Raw genomic sequence first — 22,051 nt, 5'->3', positions numbered from 1 at the left:
CTGGGGAGGCCTTACAAATAGCTGAGGAAAGAAGAGAAGATAAAGGCAAAGGATAAAAGGAAAGATATACCCATTTGAATGCAGAGTTCCAAAGAATAGCAAGGAGAGATAAGAAAGCCTTCCTCAGTAATCAGCGGAAAGAAATAGAGGAAAACAATAGAATGGGAAAGACTAGAGATCTCTTCAAGAAAATTAGAGATACCAAGGGAACATTTCATGCAAAGATGGGCTCAACAAAGGACAGAAATGGTAGGGACCTAACAGAAGCAGAAGATATTAAGAAGAGGTGGCAAGAATACACAGAAGAGCTGTACAAAAAAGAGCTTCACAACCCAGATAATCATGATGGTGTGATCACTCACCTAGAGCCAGACCTCCTAGAATGTGAATTCAAGTGGGCCTTAGGAAGCATCACTATGAACAAAGCTAGTAGAGGTGATGGAACTCCAGTTGAGCTATTTCAAATCCTGGAAGATGATGCTGTGAAAGTGCTGCACTCAATATGCCAGTAAATTTGGAAAACTCAGCAGTGGCCACAGGACTGGAAAAGGTCAGTTTTCATTCCAATCCCAAAGAAAGACAATGCCAAAGAATGCTCAAACTACTGCACAATTGCACTCATCTCACATGCTAGTAAAGTAATGCTCAAAATTCTCCAAGCCAGTCTTCAGCAATATGTGAACTGTGAACTTCCAGATGTTCAAACTGGTTTTAGAAAAGGCAGAGGAACCAGAGATCAAATTGCCAGCATCTGCTGGATAATGGAAAAAGCAAGAGAGTTCCAGAAAAACATCTATTTCTGCTTTATTGACTATGCCAAAGCCTTTGACTGTGTGGATCACAATAAACTGCGGAAAATTCTGAAAGAGATGGGAATACCAGACCACCTGACCTGCCTCCTGATCAATCTGTATGCAGGTCAGGAAGCAACAGTTAGAACTGGACATGGAACAACAGACTGGTTCCATATTGGGAAAGGAGTACGTCAAGGCTGTATATTGTCACCTTGCTTATTTAACTTATATGCAGAGTACATCATGAGAAATGCTGGGCTGGATGAAGTACAAGGTAGAATCGAGATTGCCGGGAGAAATATCAATAACCTTAAATATGCAGATGACACCACATTTATGGCCCAAAGTGAAGAATAACCAAGGAGCCTTTTGATGAAAGTGAAAGAGGAGAGTGAAAAAGTTGGCTTAAAGCTCAACATTCAGAAAACTAAGATCATGGCATCTGGTCCTATGACTTCATGGCAAATAGATGGGAAAACAATGGAGACAGTGATAGACTTTATTTTGGGGGCTCCAAAATACTGCAGATGAATACTGCAGCCATGAAGTTAAAAGATGCTTGCTCGTTGGGAGAAAAGTTATGACCAACCTAGACAGCATATTAAAAAGCAGAGACATTACTTTAGCACAAACGTGCTTCTAGTCAAAGCTTTGGTTTCTAGTAGTCATGTATGGATGTGAAAGTTGGACTATAAGAAAGCTGAGTGCTTAAGAATTGATGCTTTTGAACTGTGGTGTTGGAGAAGACTCTTGAGAGTCCCTTGGACTACAAGGCGATCCAACCAGTCCATCCTAAAGGAAGTTAGTCCTGAATATTCATTGGAAGGACTGATGGTGAAGCTGAAACTCCAGTACTCTGGCCACCTGATGTGAAGAACTGACTCATTTGAAAAGAACCTGATGCTGGGAAAGATTGAAGGCCAGAGGAGACAGGGATGACAGAGAAATAGATGGTTGGCTGGCATCACCAACTAGACAGACATGCGTTTGAGTAAGCTCCCGGAGTTGGTGATGGACAGGGAAGCTTGGTGTCCATGGGGTCACAAAGAGTTGGATTCGACTGAGTGACTGTAGTGATACATTATTGAATGTGTTCAGTTCAGTTCAGTTCAGGCACTCAGTCATGTCCGACTCTTTGTGACCCCATGGACTGCAGCTTGCCAGCTTGCCTGTCCATCACCAACTCCCAGAGCCTTCTCAAACTCATGTCTATTGTGTCAGTGATGCCATCCAACCATCTCATCATCTGTCATCCCCTTCTCCTCCCACTTTCAGTCTTTCCCAGCACTACAGTCTTTTCCAATAAGTCACTTCTTTGCGTCAGCTATCCAGAGTATTGATTGGAGTTTCAGCTTCAGCATCAGTCCTTCCAATGAATTTTCAGGACTGATTTCCTTAAGGATGGACTGGTTCAATCTCCTTGCAGTCCAATGGACTCTCAATAGTCTTCTCCAACACCACAGTTCAAAAGCATCAATTCTTCCATGCTCAGCTTTCTTTACAGTCCAACTCTCACATCCATACTTGACTACTGGAAAAACCATAGCCTTGACTTGATGGGCCTTTGTGCTAAAGTAATGTGTCTGCTTTTTAATATGGTGTTGAATGTGTTATTCTTACATTATTATGCTGATTAATGCTATGCATTCTCTTCTGCTGATGCTATGTTTTTAACCTATTTCATTCTATTGAATAATATATAGCTCCCTACTGGCCGTTTTATAACTATGATGTATATTAGCTTGTCTTCCAAGGTTGCACATGAATAGTCCTCCACCTACTGTTCTTCCTTTTTTTCTCCTTATACTCAGACACAAAGATTTGACTCTAATCAGATAAGGTTCCTTCCTGTGACTGCTAACTGAGTGGTGGTATACTGCTGTGGTTTCCGAATACCAATCGGTGCCCTTCTCACTAAGTGCAAATGTCTTATTCAAATGCCGACGGGTTTCTCTGTTGTCATTTCAGATTTACTGCATCAAAATCATCAAGGGTGGAATTATGTCTACTGCATAGCATAATGCTTACCAGTTACCCTAAAACCAAGACATCAGTATATTTGAATCTTGGCTTCTATATTTCTTAGTTGTGTTCTGGGTAAATCACTTCGCTTTTGGTAACCCAGTTTCCTAATCTGTAATCTGCAGTGGTAGTGCCTATTTAAAGTGTTGTTAAGTAAATTAAATGAGATAGCATTTGGAAAGGGTTTGTAACAGTTTCAGTATAGTAAGCACTACCTAAGTGTGTGGTAAGTGTGTTAACTAGATGAGTCAGAAGTTTCTCCACATGGTTTTGGGACAAATAAGGTTTAGAAACCAATGTGATGAAACAAAGTAGGCATTGAAATGCATGGCCCTTTTCTCATTGAAGATCTGTTTCCTTCCTATCTCTTGTTATTCTCAATGGAAGTAGTACCATCCCCAGGGATGCTTTGGCAAGGATGTGGAGATGCTGAGCAGTCACATGATTGGACAACTGTCACACTCTGAGCTGTCACATTGTCACATTCTTCAATGTGAGGACAATCTTGCACAGTGAAGGACTGTCCCCAATCCTCACCATATTTGCATAGCCACTGGCAATTCACGTCAATGAAAAGCCTGTTTCTAATTATTTGATACCAGAATTTAACTCTGACATAGAAGAAATGAGGTGTTTTTTGTACTGTTCTAAACAAACACTCGGAGAAGGCAATGGCACCCCATTCCAGTACTCTTGCCTGGAAAATTCCATGGATGGAGGAGCCTGGTAGGCTGCAGTCCATGGGGTCGCTGAGAGTTAGACACGACTGAGTGACTTCACTTTCACTTTTCACTTTCGTGCATTGGAGAAGGAAATGGCAACCCACTCCAGTGTTCTTGCCTGGAGAATCCCAGGGATGGTGAGCCTGGTGGGCTGCCATCTATGGGGTCGCACAGAGTCGGACACAACTGAAGTGACTTAGCAGCAGCAGCAAACAAACACTAAATTTTTATATAAGTATAACCCACAATATAAACCAAGGGAAGATTTGTTTTCCTTTGGAATTTGACCAAGAGTTGGTCACCACTTTGGAAAACCACACTTCAAACAGCCATGTCTCTCTTGATTTTCAAGTCATTACCACATCTGTAGTTGTCATATTTAGGACCAGCATCTGATTCTCACATGTTGTGTGTATGTGCTTGATTTATATTTTGAAATATGTGAAAGTGAAAGTGTTAGTCTCTTAGTTGTGTCTGATTCTTTGCAACCCCATGGATTCTCACTTGCCAGACTCCTCTGTATTGTATTATTATATGTATTGGTATAATTTATCATTTATTAATTTTTATTTAAGGACAATGAGGGCTATCATACAATATTTCTTATAGAAGGAGGCATGATGTCTGAAAGCCTTGAGACTCAAAACTCAGATCCTGAAGGAATTTCTTAATCAATCTTGCTTTGTACTAAATAATATTCATTCTTTCAGAATTCACATAAGGGTTATACTAAATTAATACATGCTTATTTCACACTATTTGAGAATGTTTTATTAAGACCCCTTTAATGGGAATGTGTGTTCTGTCTCACCCAGTAGATTTTACTTTCTTCAATGATAGAATATGTTGCTTTGATTCCTTTTGTATCTTTTCACAGCAGGCATTCAATAAGTGGTGTTGACAGCCTGATTTGAGTTTAAAGAGAAGCAGGAAAATTCAGAGATTAGAGTCAGAAGTTTAAAATAAATTGGAAAAAAGTGCCTGAGAAATATTAGTTCACCAGGAGAAAACCACCAACGGTAAAGGAAGCAGAAATGAGAATGTCTTTAGGACAATGTTGGGGGTGGGTATGATGTTGAGGTAACCAGACAATTCAGCTGTTAAAAATATATGCAGGTGTACTCTGTCTTAGGAAAACCCAGTACAAACATTGAACATTAAAAAAGGACAAATGACTTAGAGGATTTTGTTGGGGGCAGGGGAGAGGGAGACCATCAATTTCACAAGAATTGTGATTGGGCATATGCTCTATGTTGACAACTTTGCATTAGCAAGTATAGATTCTTTTTACCAGCTTTAAGTAAATCCACTTATAATGGACTTAGCTACATTCAAAGTAGAGTCTCGTTTACAAAACATTATTTTAGTCAAGCTTTTTGGTAGCACATGATTCCAAAAGTTAAATGGACCATGATGTTGAATAAAGCTAGGTAATGATTTTATTGTGGACCTGATAATCAGGAAATATCAAATTTACCATGGTAAACCGACAGCATCATAAACTTCGTGATTTCATCTCGAAGAGGTATTTAGGCAAACACACAGACCAAAAGAGAATAAACACCCTATAGATGATTTCAATTGAAAGCAGAGGAGGAGCTAAGGCACAAATTGAGATAGAATGTTTACTCTGGTGATAGACAACGAATGCATGTAAAAAGAATCTGACTACATCAATGAAGATGGTAAAGAGTTGCATGTAAGTGCAGTAGTTTTGATACCAAGGACTCTGCTTATTTCCTTACATCATCATTAAATTAGAAACCCTTCAAATGTCCTATAGATCACACACATACAGACATACAGACATACGTAGGTATATTTAAAATACACTGATATAGCCATTATTATTTTTAAAATGAAGCAGGAAGAAATTGTAGAAAATAGTTAACTTTCGAATTCTCCAGGCAAGAATACTGGAGTGGGTTGCCATTTCCTTCTCCAGAGGTTCTTCCTGACCCAGGGATCAAACCTGGGTCTGCTGCATAGCAGGCGAATTCTTTACCATCTGAGCCACCAGGGAAGCCTTTCAGTTCCATGCTGCTGCCACTGCTAAGTCGCTTCAGTTGTGTCCGACTCTGTGTGACCCCATAGCTGGCAGCCCACCAGGCTTCCCCGTCCCTGAGATTCTCAAGGCAAGAACACTGGAGTGGGTTGCCATTTCCTTCTCCAATGCATGAAAGTGAAAAGTGAAAGTAAAGTCACTCAGTCGTGTCCGACTCAGCAACCCTATGGACTGCAGCCCACCAGGCTCCTCCGTCCATGGGATTGTCCAGGCAAGAGTACTGGAGTGGGGTGCCATTGCCTTGAGTTCCATATGACTTCCTAAATACATGATTTACTTTTCCTACCAGCCCAAATCTCACTGAAACATATAGAAAAGAAAATTAGATAAAAAGAAATTTAGAAACTTGGCAGGAACCTTCAAAAAACAAAAATGGGGATGCATTTTTTTAAAGAAGAAATGAAACACATGATATCAGTGAAAGTGGCTCAGTCATGTCTGACTCTCTGTGACCCCATGGACTACACAGTCCATGGAATTCTCCAGGGATTGAACCCAGGTCTCCCACATTGCAGGTGGATTCTTTACCAGCTGAGCCACAAGGGAAGCCCAAGAATACTGGAGTGGGTAGCCTATCCCTTCGCCAGTGGATCTTCCTGACCCAGAAATTGAACTGGGGTCTCCTGCATTGCAGACAGATTCTTTACCAACTGAGCTCTCAGGGAAGCTCAACTGATGATGAAATACAAGATTTCTAAAAAGTGCTACTGGAGAAAGATAAGTGCTCCTCAAACTACTTTTTTTCCCCTAGAGGTAGTAAGTTTTAGAAAAGGAGGTTATATGAGGTTTGCTTGGTAATTAATTAAAAAGCTGTGACATAGTCATGCCAATTGTATTAATCAGGTTCTTAACCGTAAGCAAGAAATGCCTGCTCTGGGTAAAGCAGATAAGGGCTCAAGTGGCTCACAGAGCTGCAGGAAGGCTGGAGAATTAAACTATGTCTGGACTGCCAAGAGCAACAACAAAATCCAAGCCACAGAAGTGTCTTCTTATGAAATTTCTGTCCCTTCATTCAGGTGGCAACACAATGGTTTGCCACTGAGCCTATTCTGTTCCAGGACACTCAAGCATAGACACAAGCTTTTGCTTTTGGAGCTTCAGCTCTGGATGTATTTTGAATGGCAGAGCCTAGGTCAGATAACTAGAAAAGCAGATCATGAGCATCTCAGATTGTACCCTTTGCCTCCTTAAGACTCACTGGATGGAAACTTCTAACATAGAAAGGGGTTCTGATGCTGGGTAAGCAAAACAAATGACATTGTCCATTGGTTAATCTTTCCCAAAATTTCCTAATTTTGCCTCAGGGTGGGGTGAGGGCATGAATAAGGCACTCTAATTTACATATTCTCATAAGAGATTTCAAGAGTTATGGAGATGGTATGGAGAAAGTTTCCAATAACTTATGTTTACCATGAAGAAAGGGAGCCTACCCTTCCTAGGTGAACAAAATATTCTCATGCACTTATAAAATGCTAAACCAGCCACAAGTGCTGCCTTGTGCCCTATTGTATAACCTTTGGAGGTCAGACTCCTAAATAAGAACATTTTTTCACTGCCAGGGTTGTTTAGTGTTTCTTATATGCAAAAGCAGAGACATTACTTTGCCAACAAAGGTTCGTCTAGTCAAGGCTATGGTTTTTCCAGTGGTCATGTATGGATGTGAGAGTTGGACTGTGAAGAAAGCTGAGTGCTGAAGAATTGATGCTTTTGAACTGTGGTGTTGGAGAAGACTCTTGAGAGTCCCTTGGACTGCAAGGAGATCCAACCAGTCCATTCTGAAGGAGATCAGCCCTGGGATTTCTTTGGAAGGAATGATGCTGAAGCTGAAACTCCAGTACTTTGGCCACCTCATGCGAAGAGTTGACTCATTGGAAAAGACTGATGCTGGGAGGGATTGGGGGCAGGAGGAGAAGGGGACGACAGAGGATGAGATGGCTGGATGGCATCACTGACTTGATGGACGTGAGTCTGAGTGAACTCCCGGAGTTGGTGACGGACAGGGAGGCCTGGCGTTCTGCAATTCATGGGGTCACAAAGGGTCGGACACGACTGAGCAACTGATCTGATCTGATCTGATATGCTATTCTAAACATTAGAGCATTCAATAAGTGTTACCAGGCATGTAAGAGAACCAAAGAGAAATAAATTAGGAAACAAAATTAAGAAATAACTATATACAAAAAATTCAACATAGGAGAAGAAGAAAACTTTAACATACTAGTTTTTAGTGTTCTCTGTGAGAGAATAAAATAACAGACCTCAGTTAAAAAGAAAATTTGAAGTCTTGGGAGTTAAAAAAAAACATGAAAATGAAATTAAAATGTAAACTTAGAGGAGTCAGGAGAAATGATACAGCTGAAACTAAATCACATGATGAGTTGAACTGGAAGCTTCATCCAAGGGATTCAACTTTGTTAAGTAAATTGATAAATGAAATTGCATATATTGAAAATGTATGATATAATGGTTTGCTTGTTGTTGTTCAGTTGCAAGTCATGTCCAAATCTTTTCTGACCCCATGGACTGTAGCTCACCAGTACCCTCTGTCCATGGGATTTCCCAGACAAGAATACCGGAATGGGTTGCTATTTCCTTCTCCAGGGGCTCTTTCTGATCCAGGGATCAAACCCATGTCTTCTGCATTGGCAGGTGTATTCTTTACCACTGAGCTATCAGGGTTTGATATGCATATACAACTGTATATATGTGTAGAATTATTATCAAAATCTAGATAATTAACATATAACCATCACCTCACATAGCTAAATTTTTTTTGGGGGGTGTGTTTGTGTGTATACGAGTACTTAATATTTATTTTCAGCAAATTTCAAGTATACAACACCATGTTATTAACTATAGTTACCATGCTCACTACAAACAAAGCTAGTGGAGGTGATGGAATTCCAGTTGAGATATTTCAAATCCTAAAAGATGATGCTGTGAAAGTGTTGCACTCAATATGCCAGCAAATTTGGAAAACTCAGAAGTGGCCACAGGACTGGAAAAAGTCAGTTTTCATTCCAGTCCCAAAGAAAGGCAATGCCAAAGAATGCTCAAACTACCGCACAATTGCACTCATCTCACACGCTAGTAAAGTAATGTTCAAAATTCTCCAAGCCAGGGTTCAATAATACATGAACCATGAACTTCCAGATGTTCAAGCTGGTTTTAGAAAAGGCAGAGGAGCCAGAGATCAAATTACCAACATCCTCTGGATCATAGAAAAAGCAAGAGAGTTCCAGAAAAACATCTACTTCTGTTTTATTGACTATGCCAAAGCCTTTGACTGTGTGGATCACAATAAACTGTGGAAAATTCTGAAAGAGATGGGAATACCAGACCACCTGACCTGCCTCCTGATCAATCTGTATGCGGGTCAAGAAGCAACAGTTAGAACTGGACATGGAACAACAGACTGGTTCCAAATAGGAAAAGGAGTATGCAAAGGCTGTATGTTGTCACCCTGCTTATTAATTTATATGCAGAGTACATCATCAGAAACGCTAGGCTGGATGAAGCACAAGCTGGAATCAAGGTTGCCAGGAGAAATATCAATAACCTCAGATATGCAGATGACACCACCCTTATGGCAGAAAGTGAAGAACTAAAGAGCCTCTGGATGAAAGTGAAAGAGGAGAGTGAAAAAGTTGACTTAAAGCTCAACATTCAGAAAACTAAGATCATGGCCTCTGGTCCCATCTCTTCATGGCAAATAGATGGGGAAACACTGGAAACAGTGGCTGACTTTATTTTTGGGGGCTCCAAAATCACTGCAGATGGTGATAGCAGCGATGAAATTAAAAGACACTTAGTCCTTGGTAGGAAAGTTATGACCCAACTAGACAGCATATTCAAAAGAAGAGACATTACTTTGCCAACAAAGGTCTGTCTAGTCAAGGCTATGGTTTTTCCAGTAGTCATGAATGGATGTGAGAGTTGAATTATAAAGAAAGTTTAGCCCTGAAGAATTGATGCATTTGAACTGTGGTGTTGGAGAAGACTCTTGAGAGTCCCTTGGACTGCAAGGAGATCCAACCAGTCCATCCTAAAGGAAATTGGTCTTGAATATTCATTGGAAGGACTGATGTTGAAACTGAAACTGCAATACTTTGGCCACTTGATGTGAAGAACTGACTCATTTGAAAAGATCTTGATGGAAAAATTGAGGGCAGGAGGAGAAGGGAACAACAGAGGATGTGATGGTTGGATGGCATCACCGACTCAATGGACATGGGTTTGGGTAAACTCCAGGAGTTGGTGATGGATAGGGAGGCCTGGCATGCTGCAGTCCAAGGGGTCACAAAGAGTTGGACATGAGCTACTGAACTGAACTGAGCCATGCTGTACATTAGATTCAGAACTTATTCTTACAACTGTGAAATTTGTGCTGTTTGAGCCTCATCACTCCATTTTGGTCTCCCGCCTCATGTGATTCTCGTAAAATGTGGTAAAAAAGATGAAAATATATTAAATGTAAGAAAAAAATGAAATAGGATTTGTCCAGGAAGTCTATATCAGTTAGGATTGACCTTAATTGCAAGTAAGAGAATAAAAATAATTGTGACTTTTAAAAAAGTAAGCTTTTATTGGTCATGTAAAAATCCACAGGGAGGCCATCCGGAGATTTGCTCTTCAGAGATGCGGGCTCTCATCCAATCTAGAATGTTGGCCATGATACCCATATTCCAGGCAGTAGGATGGAGGAAGAGACAAAGAAGAGAAGTTCCAAAGAATGAGTGGTATCTGTTTTTAAGACAGTGCCAAAAATTTGCCGTAGAATGCTTCCACTCCTAACCCTGTGGCCAGAACCCCAGAACTTAGTTGCATGTCATGTCTAGCTGCAAGTAAGATTGAGAAATAGAGTTTTCACGCTGCATGGAAAAAAAAGAGAAATTAAATATGCAAAATGTTTGCCTTATGCAAGGAATAGTTGCAGATACTAATTCTCAAAGTTCATAAGAACATGTGTAGAAATAAACATTTTAAGCTTAAGAAATTTCACTAATAGTACCAGAAATGTGATCTTCTGATACAGCAAAGAAAAAAGGAGTTAGAAAAACCTAATCAATTCAGCTAACATAAGAAATAGAAAAAAAAAAAAAGGAAAATTAGAAAATAAGCAGAGACAAAAAGAGAAAGCTCTGTATAATCTTCCATTCAGCTTGATCTGATAATTTTTCTTTTAATAAAATATCAAATTTAATTTGCTAATATTTCATTTTAAATATTTGATTCATATTTAGCATAGATTAGTAAAATGGTATAAAAATGTAGAAACATATTTAGGTACATAGAAATTTAGTGGCATTTATATATATATTATATATAACACATTTATATATATAAAAGTGGCATTTCATACGGTGTAAGGACAATTTATTATACTTTTAAAGAAAAGGTTAGGTCTTGCCCTCATTTTATATACCAAAAAATTCAGATATATTAAATATAACAATAAAAAAATCTAAAAAATATCAGGGGAATAATGAGATTTAAATACTTATTGGTATGCAAGTTTTTTTCCAAACCCAGAAGGCATAAAGTTAAATATAGACAAAATCTACTACATAAAAATTGGAAACTTCTCCATTATGAAAAGTTCCATTATGGGGCATAAAAGTGAAAATTATTTATAAGACCTATAATAGAGGTTTATATAGCAATAAAGTAAAATGTTTTGCAAAATCTCAGCTTAATGAAAAAGTGGCAAAGACTATGAATATGCTATTCAAAAAAGAAATGTGAATGGTTAATAAACATATGAAAACTGCTAATTTTAAAAATACTAGCACTTCATCTTCAATATCTGCAAATCAATCAATGTAATATACCACATTAACAAATTGAAAAATAAAAGCCATATGATTATCTCAATAGATGCAGAGAAAGCCTTTGACAAAATTCAACATCCATTTATGATAAAACTCTCCAGAAAACAGGAATAGAAGGAACATACCTCAACATTATAAAAGCCATATATGACAAACCCACAGCAAACATCATCCTCAATGGTGAAAAATTGAAAGCATTTCCCTTAAAGTCAGGAACAAGACAAGGGTGCCCACTCTCACCACTACTATTCAACATAGTTTTGGAAGTTTTGGCCACAGCAGTCAGAGCAGAAAAAGAAATAAAAGGAATCCAAATTGGAAAAGAAGAAGTAAAACTCTTACTGTTTGCAGATGACATGATCCTCTACATAGAAAACCCTAAAGACTCCACCAGAAAGTTACTAGAGCTAATCAATGGTTATAGTAAAGTTGCAGGATATAAAATCAACACACAGAAATCCCTTGCATTCCTATACACTAATAATGAGAAAATAGAAAGAGAAATTAAGGAAACAATCCCATTCACCATTGCAATGGAAAGAATAAAATACTTAGGAATATATCTACCTAAAGAAACTAAAGACCTATATATAGAAAAGTATAAAACACTGGTGAAAGAAATCAAAGAGGACACTAATAGATGGAGAAATATACCGTGTTCATGGATCAGAAGAATCAATATAGTGACAATGAGTATACTACCCAAAGCAATCTATAGATTTAATGCAATCCCTATCAAGCTACTAACGATATATTTCACAGAGCTAGAACAAATAATTTCACAATTTGTATGGAAATACAAAAAACCTCGAATAGCCAAAGCAATCTTGAGAAAGAAGAATGGAACTGGAGGAATAAACCTACCTGACTTCAGGCTCTACTACAAAGCCACAGTCATCAAGACAGTATGGTACTGGCACAAAGACAGAAATATAGATCAATGGAACAAAATAGAAAGCCCAGAGATAAATCCATGCACCTATGGACACTTTATCTTTGACAAAGGAGGCAAGAATATACAATGGATTAGAGACAATCTCTTTAACAAGTGGTGCTGGGAAAACTGGTCAACCACTTGTAAAAGAATGAAACTAGAGCACTTTCTAACACCATACACAAAAATAAACTCAAAATGGATTAAAGATTAAACGTAAGACCAGAAACTATACAACTCCTAGAGGAGAACATAGGCAAACCACTCTCCGACATACAGCACAGCAGGATCCTTTATGACCCACCTCCCAGAATATTGGAAATAAAAGCAAAAATAAACAAATGGGATCTAATTAAAATGAAAAGCTTCTGCACAACAAAAGAAACTATAAGCAAGGTGAAAAGGCAGCCTTCAGAATGGGAGAAAATAATAGCAAATGAAGCAACTGACAAACAACTAATCTCAAAAATACACAAGCAACTCCTGCAGCTCAATTCCAGAAAAATAAATGACCCAATCAAAAAATGGGCCAAAGAACTAAATAGACATTTCTCCAAAGAAGACATACAGATGGCTAACAAACACATGAAAAGGTGCTCAACATCACCCATTATCAGAGAAATGCAAATCAAAACCACAGTGAGGTACCATTTCACGCCAGTCAGAATGGCTGCGATCCAAAAGTCTACAAGCAATAAATGCTGGAGAGGATGTGGAGAAAAGGGAACCCTCTTACACTGTTGGTGGGAATGCAAACTAGTACAGCCACTATGGAGAACAGTGTGGAGATGCCTTAAAAAACTGGAAATAGAACTGCCTATGACCCAGCAATCCCACTGTCAGTCATACACACTGAGGAAACCAGAATTGAAAGAGACACGTGTACTCCAATGTTCATCGCAGCACTGTTTATAATAGCCAGGACATGGAAGCAACTTAGATGTCCATCAGCAGATGAATGGATAAGAAAGCGGTGGTACATATACACAATGGAGTATTACTCAACCATTAAAAAGAATACATTTGGATCAGTTCTAATGAGGTGGATTAAACTGGAGCCTATTATACAGAGTGAAGAAAGCCAGAAAGAAAAACACCAATACAGTATACTAATGCATATATATGGAATTTAGAAAGATGGTAACAATAACCCTGTATGTGAGACAGCAAAAGAGACACAGATGTATAGAACAGTCTTTTGGACTCTGTGGGAGAGGGAGGCGGGGATGATTTGGGAGAATGGCATTGAAATATGTATAATATATAAGAAATGAATCCCGGTCCAGGTTCGATGCAGGATACAGGATGCTTGGGGCTGGTGCACTGGGATGACCCAGAGGGATGGTATGGGGAGGGAGGTGGGAGGGGGGTTCAGGATTGGGAACACGTGTACATCCATGGCAGATTCATGTTGATGCATGGCAAAACCAATACAGTATTGTAAAGTAATTAGCCTCTAACTAAAATAAGTAAATTTAAATTAAAAATAAATAAGTAAATAAAAATATAAGCACTTCGAATGAAGCCAACAATGCAGTATCACTTTTACAAGTATCCATCAGATAATTGCAAATGATAAAAATCAATAATATCGAGGGTTTTTGAAAATTTAGCAAAAAGGCACATTCATAAAATGCATCTAGTACATGTCAATGAAAGTAACAAAATTAAAAATGCTGGCTAGAAACAACATAATAGGCCCAATATGGAATCTCTTAGGTTAAGGCGCACATTTCCAAACCCAGACTTAATTATGGTTTTGATCTTTCCCAGAAATGGGATCTTAAGCCAGCCAATCAGTAATTATCTGATCAGCACTAGTTTGGTTATCTGCCTGATCGACCCCTGCAATCCCACAGAGGAAAGTAACCTTGCGGTAATAGCCCAGTTTTTGTCCAGTGCAACTTCCTTATTACTGCATCCTTCTGCCTAGAAAAGTCTTTGATTTGCTGCTCCTCAGGGCTCCTTTCTATCTGCTACATTTGATGCTGCCTGATCTGAATTGATTTTTCTCAAATAAACTCTTAAATTTTTTTGTATGCCTCAGTTTATCTTCTAATAGTTCTGTTGTCAGAAGAAGGAACTGACGAAGACCCTGACGGTCTCCAGGAGCAACGAGCAACCAGGTGAAAGTACTGATAGAGCCCCTAGAGCTCACTGCCTTCTTGCTGCTTCTGGGAGTCATCCCTCTGGGATCCTACCTCTGCAACTTTTGTGTTAGAAGCTTTCAGACTTTCTCTGAGCTTTTTTTTTTTTTTTTCTTTCTTTTTTCCTCAGACCAGATCTGGATACCAGCCAGGGTTAGACTTGAAAAACTTGGACTTCAACGTTGGACTTGAAAAACCAGACTGGGTTCAAGGTTGGACAGGGTTAGACTTGGAAACTGGAGTGGGTCCAGGTAGACTGGGTTTGACTTAGAAACTAGACTGGGTCCAGGTCTAACTTATCCTGAAACCAGACTGGGTCTGGCTTATACTAGACTAGGTCCAGGATGAGGCTACAGGTGAAGAAAATTTTGTTTTAAGGCTGAACAAGACTGTTAACTTTACCAAAGATAGCCTTGAATTACAGGGGCCACAGTGGAGAATGTTTAACCTGGATGAGCTTTTTTATTTAACAGATGTCCTAGAGAAAGAAGAAGCACTCACCACAAAGGGTGGAGGGAAAATTGCTTTTCCTCTATAATTTCAGTTGACCAGGATGAAATCCACTGGGAGTACGCTAGAGGCTAAACACAGGTTCCTGGAAAAATTGAGAGAAGAGGGTAAGGGGTGAGATTCTTACCAAGTCAGAACTGAGAGCTTCCAGGTTTCTATCTGTGGTGCTTGGTCAAGAGAGGAAGGTAGAATTTCATCTTGTCCTTTCCTTCCCAAATTCAGATTGGCAGGCAAAAACAAACAAACAAAAGCAGAAAACAAAACCTGTGAGGATTAGATTATTGAATTTGACTCAGGAATTTGTTTTCAAATACCCATTGGTTGTGGATCCTTTCTCCCTCAAGACAGCTGTTGCCTTCTTTTTTATCTTGCTTTGTGTCCTGAAATGTTGACTGGGTAACCACCACTTTGAGGCCCCCAAAATGGGCAAACAAAATGCAGGTTGCACTTCATTTGCAGCTAGGTTCCTCTAGTATTGCCAGTTCTCAAGGGAATTCTCTAAGTCTTTATTTCTTTTGGTTCTCTTTGGGAGTGGCTCTGAATTTTTGGGAGGGTGTCCTAGTACCTTTGCACTCTTTGGGGGACATCTCTTGTGTCCATGGGGTTGTTGAATACTGGAAGGAATATTTGCTGTTTGTTCTGATTGAAACTTGACAAAATGAAAGTATATATATATATATGTGTGTGTGTGTGTGTGTGTGTGTGTGTGTGTGTGTGTGTGTCTGTGGTCATAAGTTGGCCAAACCAGAAACTGAAATTTAGAGTCTGACAGGAACTTCTTTTTTAGACCTTATACCCTAAGCTTGGGATTCCCATGTGGCACTCATAGTAATGAATCTGCCTGCCAGTGCAAGAGACATAAGAGACCCAGGTTCGATCCCTGGGTCAGGAAGATGCCCTGGAGGAGGGCATGGCAACCCACTCCAGTATTCTTGCCTGGAGAATCCCATGGACAGAGGAGCCTGGCAGGCTATAGTCCATAGGATTGCAAAGTCAGACTTGCCTGAGCAACTTAGCATGTGCACCTTAAGTTAAAATGAAACGAAATACCCAGAGGGGAAGAAAACATTCTGAAGCCAATGTGAAAGTATTTACTAAAACATTTCAAGGATGCACAGCTCTAAATCTAGAACATAGGAGTCTTTTGATTTCCATGTTAGTTGAAGATTTTTTCCCTGATCAGTTTACTTCAGTTCAGTTCAGCCACTAGGTTGTGTCCAACTTATGCAAGCCCATGGACCGCAGCACGCCAGGCCTACCTGTCCATCACCAACTCCTGGAGTTTACTCAAACTCATGTCCACTGAGTGGGCGATGCCATCCAACCATCTCATTCTCTGTCGTCCCCTTCTCCTCCCACCTTCAGTTTTTCCCAGCATCAGGGTCTTTTCAAATGAGTCAGTTCTTCAAATCAGGTGGCCAAGTATTGGAGTTTCAGTTTCAACATCAGTCCTTCCAATGAATAGTCAGGACTGATTTCCTTTAGGATGGACTGGTTGGATCTCCTTGCAGTCCAAGGGAATCTCAAGAGTCTTCTCCAACACCACAGTTCAAAAGCATCAATTCTTCGGCGCTCAACTTTCTTTATAGTCCAACTCTCACATCCATACATGACTACTGGAAAAACCATAGCCTTGACTAGATGGGCCTTTGTTGGCAAAGTAATTTCTCTGCTTTTCAATATGCTATCTAGGTTGGTCATAACTTTCCTTCCAAGGAGTAAGCGTCTTTTAATTTCATGGCTGCAGTCACCATCTGCAGTGATTCTGGAGCCCCCTCAAATAAAGTCTGCCACTTTTTCCATTGTTTCCCCCATATATTTGCCATGAAGTGATGGAACCAGATGCCAAAATCTTAGTTTTCTGAATGTTGTGCTTTAAGCCAACTTTTTCATTCTCCTTTTTCACTTTCATCAAGAGGCTCTTTAGTTCCTCTTCACTTTCTGCCATAAGGGTGGTGTCCTCTGCATATCTGAGGTTATTGATACTTCTTCCAGCAACCTTGATTCCAGCTTGTGCTTCATCCAGCCTAGCATTTCTCATTATGTGCTCTGCATATAAGTTAATAAGCAGGGTGACAACATACAGCCTTGTGTATTCCTTTTTCTATTTGGAACAGTCTGCTGTTCCATGTCCAGTTCTAACTGTAGCTTCTTGACCTGCATACAGATTTCTCAAGAGGCAGGCCAGGTGGTCTGGTATTCCCATCTCTCAGAATTTTCCACAGTTTATTGTGATCCACACAGTCAAAGGCTTTGGCATTGTCAATAAAGCTGAAATAGATGTGTTTCTGGAACTCTTGCTTTTGTGATGATCCAGTGGATATTGACAATTTGATCTCTGGTTCCTCTGCCTTTTCTAAAACCAGCGTGAACATCTGGAAGTTCATGCACTGTTGAAGCCTGGCTTGGAGAATTTTGAGCATTACTTTGCAAGCATGTAAGATGAATACAATTGTGCAATAGTTTGAGCATTCTTTGGCATTGCCTTTCTTTGGGATTCAAATGAAAACTGACCTTTTCCAGTCCTGTGGCCACTGCTGAGTTTTCCAAATTTGCTGGCATATTGAGTGCAACACTTTCACAGCATTATCTTTTAGGATTTGAGATAGCTCAACTGGAATTCCATCACCTCCACTAGCTTTGTTCGTAGTGATGCTTCCTAAGGCCCACTTGACTTCACATTCCAGGATGTCTGGCACTAGGTGAGTGATCACACCATCATGATTATCTGGGTCATGAAGATCTTTTTTGTACAGTTCTTCTGTTTGTTCTTGCCACTTCTTCTTAATATTTTCTGCTTCTGTTAGGTCCAAACCATTTCTGTCCTTTATTGTGCCCATCTTTGCTTGAAATATTCCCTTGGTATCTCTAATTTTCTTGAAGAGAATTCTAGTTTTTCCCATTCTATTGTTTTCCTCTATTTCTTTTCACTGATCTTTGAGGAAGGCTTTCTTATCCCTCTTTGCTATTCTTTATAATCTGCATTCAAATGGGTATATCTTTCCTTTTCTACTTTGCTTTTTGCTTCCCTTCTTTTCACAGCTATTTGTAAGGCCTCCTCAGACAGTCATTTTCCCTTCTTGCATTGCCTTCTTGAGGATGGTGTTGATCCCTGTCTTCTATACAGTGTCACGAACCTCTGTCCATAGTTCATCTAGCACTCTGTCTATCAGATCTAGTCCCTTAAATGTATTTCTCACTTCCACTGTATAATCATAAGGGATTTGATATAAGTCCTACCTTATTAGTTTAGTAGTTTCCATATTTTCTTCATTGAGGTCTGAATTTGGCAATAAGGAGTTCATGATCTGAGCCACAGTCAGCTCCCAGTCTTGTTTTTCCTGACTGTATAGAGCTTCTCCATATTTGATTGCAAAGAATATAATCAGTCTGATTTTGATATTGACCATCTGGTGATGTCCATGTGTAGAGTCATCTCCTGTGTTGTTGGAAGAGGGTGTTTGCTATGACCAGTGCGTTCTCTTGGCAAAACTCTATTATCCTTTGCTGTGCTTCATCCTGTACTCCAAGGCCAAATTTGCCTGTTACTCCAGGTGTTTTCGGACTTTCTACTTTTGCAGTTTCCAGTCCCCTATAATGAAAAGGACATATTTTTTGGATGTTAGAAGGTCTTGTAGGTCTTCATAGAACCATTCAACTTCAGCTTCTTCATCATTACTGGCCAGGGCATAGACTTGGATTATTGCCATATTGAATGGTTTGCCTTGGAAATGAACAGAGATCATTCTGTCATTTCTGAGACTGCATCAAAGTACTGCATTTTGGACTCTTTTGTTGACTATGATGGCTACTCCATTTCTTCTAAGGGATTCTCGCCCACAGTAGTAAATATAATAGTCAGTTCAGTTCAGTCACTTAGTCGTGTCCAACTCTTTGCGACCCCTTGAATTGCAGCATGCCAGGCCTCCCTGTCCATCACCAACTCCTGGAGTTCACTCAGACTCATGTCCATTGAGTCAGTGATGCCATCCAGCCATCTCATCCTCTGTCATCCCCTTCTCCTCCTGCCCCCAATCCCTCCCAGCATCAGAGTCTTTTCCAGTGAGTCAACTCTTTGCATGAAGTGGCCAAAATACGGGAGTTTCAGCTTTAGCATCATTCCTTCCAAAGAACACCCAGGACCGATCTCCTTTAGAATGGACTGGTTGGATCTCCTTGCAATCCAAGGGACGCTCAAGAATTTCTCCAACACCACACTTCACAAGATTCAATTCTTTGGCGCTCAGCTTTCTTCACAGTCCAACTCTCACATCCATACATGACTACTGGATATAAAGGTCATCTGAGTTAATTCACCCATTTCAGTCCATTTTAGTTCTCTGATTCCAAAAAGGTTGACGTTCACTCTTGCCATCTCCTGTTTGACCACTTCCAATTTGTATTGATCCATGGACCTAACATTCAGGTTCCTATGCAATATTGCTCTTTATTTTTTTTTTTAAATTTTATTTTATTTTTAAACTTTACATAATTGTATTAGTTTTGCCAAATATCAAAATGAATCCGCCACAGGTATACATGTGTTCCCCATCCCGAACCCTCCTCCCTCCTCCCTCCCCATACCATCCCTCTGGGTCGTCCCAGTGCGCTATCCCCAAGCATCCAGTATCGTGCATCGAACCTGGACTGGCAACTCGTTTCTTACATGATATTTTACATGTTTCAATGTCATTCTCCCAAATCTTCCCACCCTCTCCCTCTCCCACAGAGTCCATAAGACTGTTCTATACATCAGTGTCTCTTTTGCTGTCTCGTAAAAAGGGTTATTGTTACCATTTTTCTAAATTCCATATATATGCGTTAGTATACTGTATTTATGTTTTTCCTTCTGGCTTACTTCACTCTGTATAATAGGCTGCAGTTTCATCCACCTCATTAGAACTGATTCAAATGTATTCTTTTTAATGGCTGAGTAATACTCCATTGTGTATAGGTACCACCGCTTTCTTATCTATTCATCTGCTGATGGACATCTAGGTTGCTTCCATGTCCTGGATATTATAAACAGTGCTGCGATGAACATTGGGGTACACGTGTCTCTTTCCCTTCTGGTTTCGTCATTGTGTATGCCCAGCAGTGGGATTGCTGGATCATAAGGCAGTTCTGTTTCCAGTTTTTTAAGGAATCTCCACACTGTTCTCCATAGTGGCTGTACTAGTTTGCATTCCCACCAACAGTGTAAGAGGGTTCCCTTTTCTCCACACCCTCTCCAGCGTTTATTGCTTGTAGACTTTTGGATCGCAGCCATTCTGACTGGCGTGAAATGGTACCTCATAGTGGTTTTGATTTGCATTTCTCTGATAATGAGTGATGTTGAGCATCTTTTCATGTGTTTGTTAGCCATCTGTATGTCTTCTTTGGAGAAATGTCTATTTAGTTCTTTGGCCCATTTTTTGATTGGGTCGTTTATTTTTCTAGAGTTGAGCTGTAGGAGTTGCTTGTATATTTTTGAGATTAGTTGTTTTTCAGTTGCTTCATTTGCTATTATTTTCTCCCATTCTGAAGGCTGTCTTTTCACCTTACTAATAGTTTCCTTTGATGTGCAGAAGCTTTTAAGGTTAATTAGGTCCCATTTGTTTATTTTTGCTTTTATTTCCAATATTCTGGGAGGTGGGTCATAGAGGATCCTGCTGTGCTGTATGTCGGAGAGTGGTTTGCCTATGTTCTCCTCTAGGAGTTTTATAGTTTCTGGTCTTACGTTTAGATCTTTAATCCATTTTGAGTTTATTTTTGTGTATGGTGTTAGAAAGTGGTCCAGTTTCATTCTTTTGCAAGTGGTTGACCAGATTTCCCAGCACCACTTGTTAAAGAGATTGTCTTTAATCCATTGTATATTCTTGCCTCCTTTGTCAAATATAAGGTGTCCATATGTGCGTGGGTTTATCTCTGGGCTTTCTATTTTGTTCCATTGATCTATATTTCTGTCTTTGTGCCAGTACCATACTGTCTTGATGACTGTGGCTTTGTAGTAGAGCCTGAAGTCAAGTAGGTTGATTCCTCCAGTTCCATTCTTCTTTCTCAAGATCGCTTTGGCTATTCGAGGTTTTTTGTATTTCCATACAAATTGTAAAATTATTTGTTCTAGCTCTGTGAAGAATACTGTTGGTAGCTTGATAGGGATTGCGTTGAATCTATAAATTGCTTTGGGTAGTATACTCATTTTCACTATATTGATTCTTCCAATCCATGAACATGGTATATTTCTCCATTTATTAGTGTCCTCTTTGATTTCTTTCACCAGTGTTTTATACTTTTCTATATATAGGTCTTTAGTTTCTTTAGGTAGATATATTCCTAAGTATTTTATTCTTTCCGTTGCAATGGTGAATGGGATTGTTTCCTTAATTTCTCTTTCTGTGTTCTCATTATTAGTGTATAGGAATGCAAGGGATTTCTGTGTGTTGATTTTATATCCTGTAACTTTACTATAGTCATTGATTATTTCTAGTAATTTTCTGGTGGAATCTTTAGGGTTTTCTATGTAGAGGATCATGTCATCTGCAAACAGTAAGAGTTTTACTTCTTCTTTTCCAATTTGGATTCCTTTTATTTCTTTTTCTGCTCTGATTGCTGTGGCCAAAACTTCCAAAACTATGTTGAATAGTAATGGTGAAAGTGGGCACCCTTGTCTTGTTCCTGACTTTAGAGGAAATGCTTTCAATTTTTCACCATTGAGGATAATGTTTGCTGTGGGTTTGTCATATATAGCTTTTATTATGTTGAGGTATGTTCCTTCTATTCCTGCTTTCTGGAGAGTTTTTATCATAAATGGATGTTGAATTTTGTCAAAGGCTTTCTCTGCATCTATTGAGATAATCATATGGTTTTTATTTTTCAATTTGTTAATGTGGTATATTACATTGATTGATTTGTGTATATTGAAGAATCCTTGCATCCCTGGGATAAAGCCCACTTGATCATGGTGTATGATCTTTTTAATGTGTTGTTGGATTCTGATTGCTAGAATTTTGTTAAGGATTTTTGCATCTATGTTCCTCAGTGATA

At 39.4% G+C, this 22,051-nt stretch overlaps 1 long non-coding RNA gene across 2 annotated transcripts in view; it reads right to left on the bottom strand.

Moving 5' to 3' along the window:
* The window catches only part of LOC139185643 (uncharacterized), a 40,302-nt gene that overhangs the window by 5,762 nt on the left and 12,489 nt on the right, over positions 1-22,051 (bottom strand). The window contains exons 2-3 of one of the 2 annotated variants that reach the window (XR_011569143.1): positions 15,017-15,110; positions 10,174-10,474 (exon numbers count right to left, since the gene is read on the bottom strand). This is a non-coding gene — a long non-coding RNA (uncharacterized lncRNA). Of the gene's footprint in view, positions 1-10,173; positions 10,475-15,016; positions 15,111-22,051 lie in introns of those variants that run through there. The other variant, XR_011569142.1, reaches the window with a different exon arrangement.

Source organism: Bos indicus, chromosome 11 (genome assembly GCF_029378745.1).
Source record: "Bos indicus isolate NIAB-ARS_2022 breed Sahiwal x Tharparkar chromosome 11, NIAB-ARS_B.indTharparkar_mat_pri_1.0, whole genome shotgun sequence".
Lineage (NCBI taxonomy): Eukaryota > Metazoa > Chordata > Mammalia > Artiodactyla > Bovidae > Bos > Bos indicus.
The sequence above is the reverse complement of the archived record's forward strand: the minus strand, read 5'-3'. Positions and strand labels throughout refer to the sequence as shown.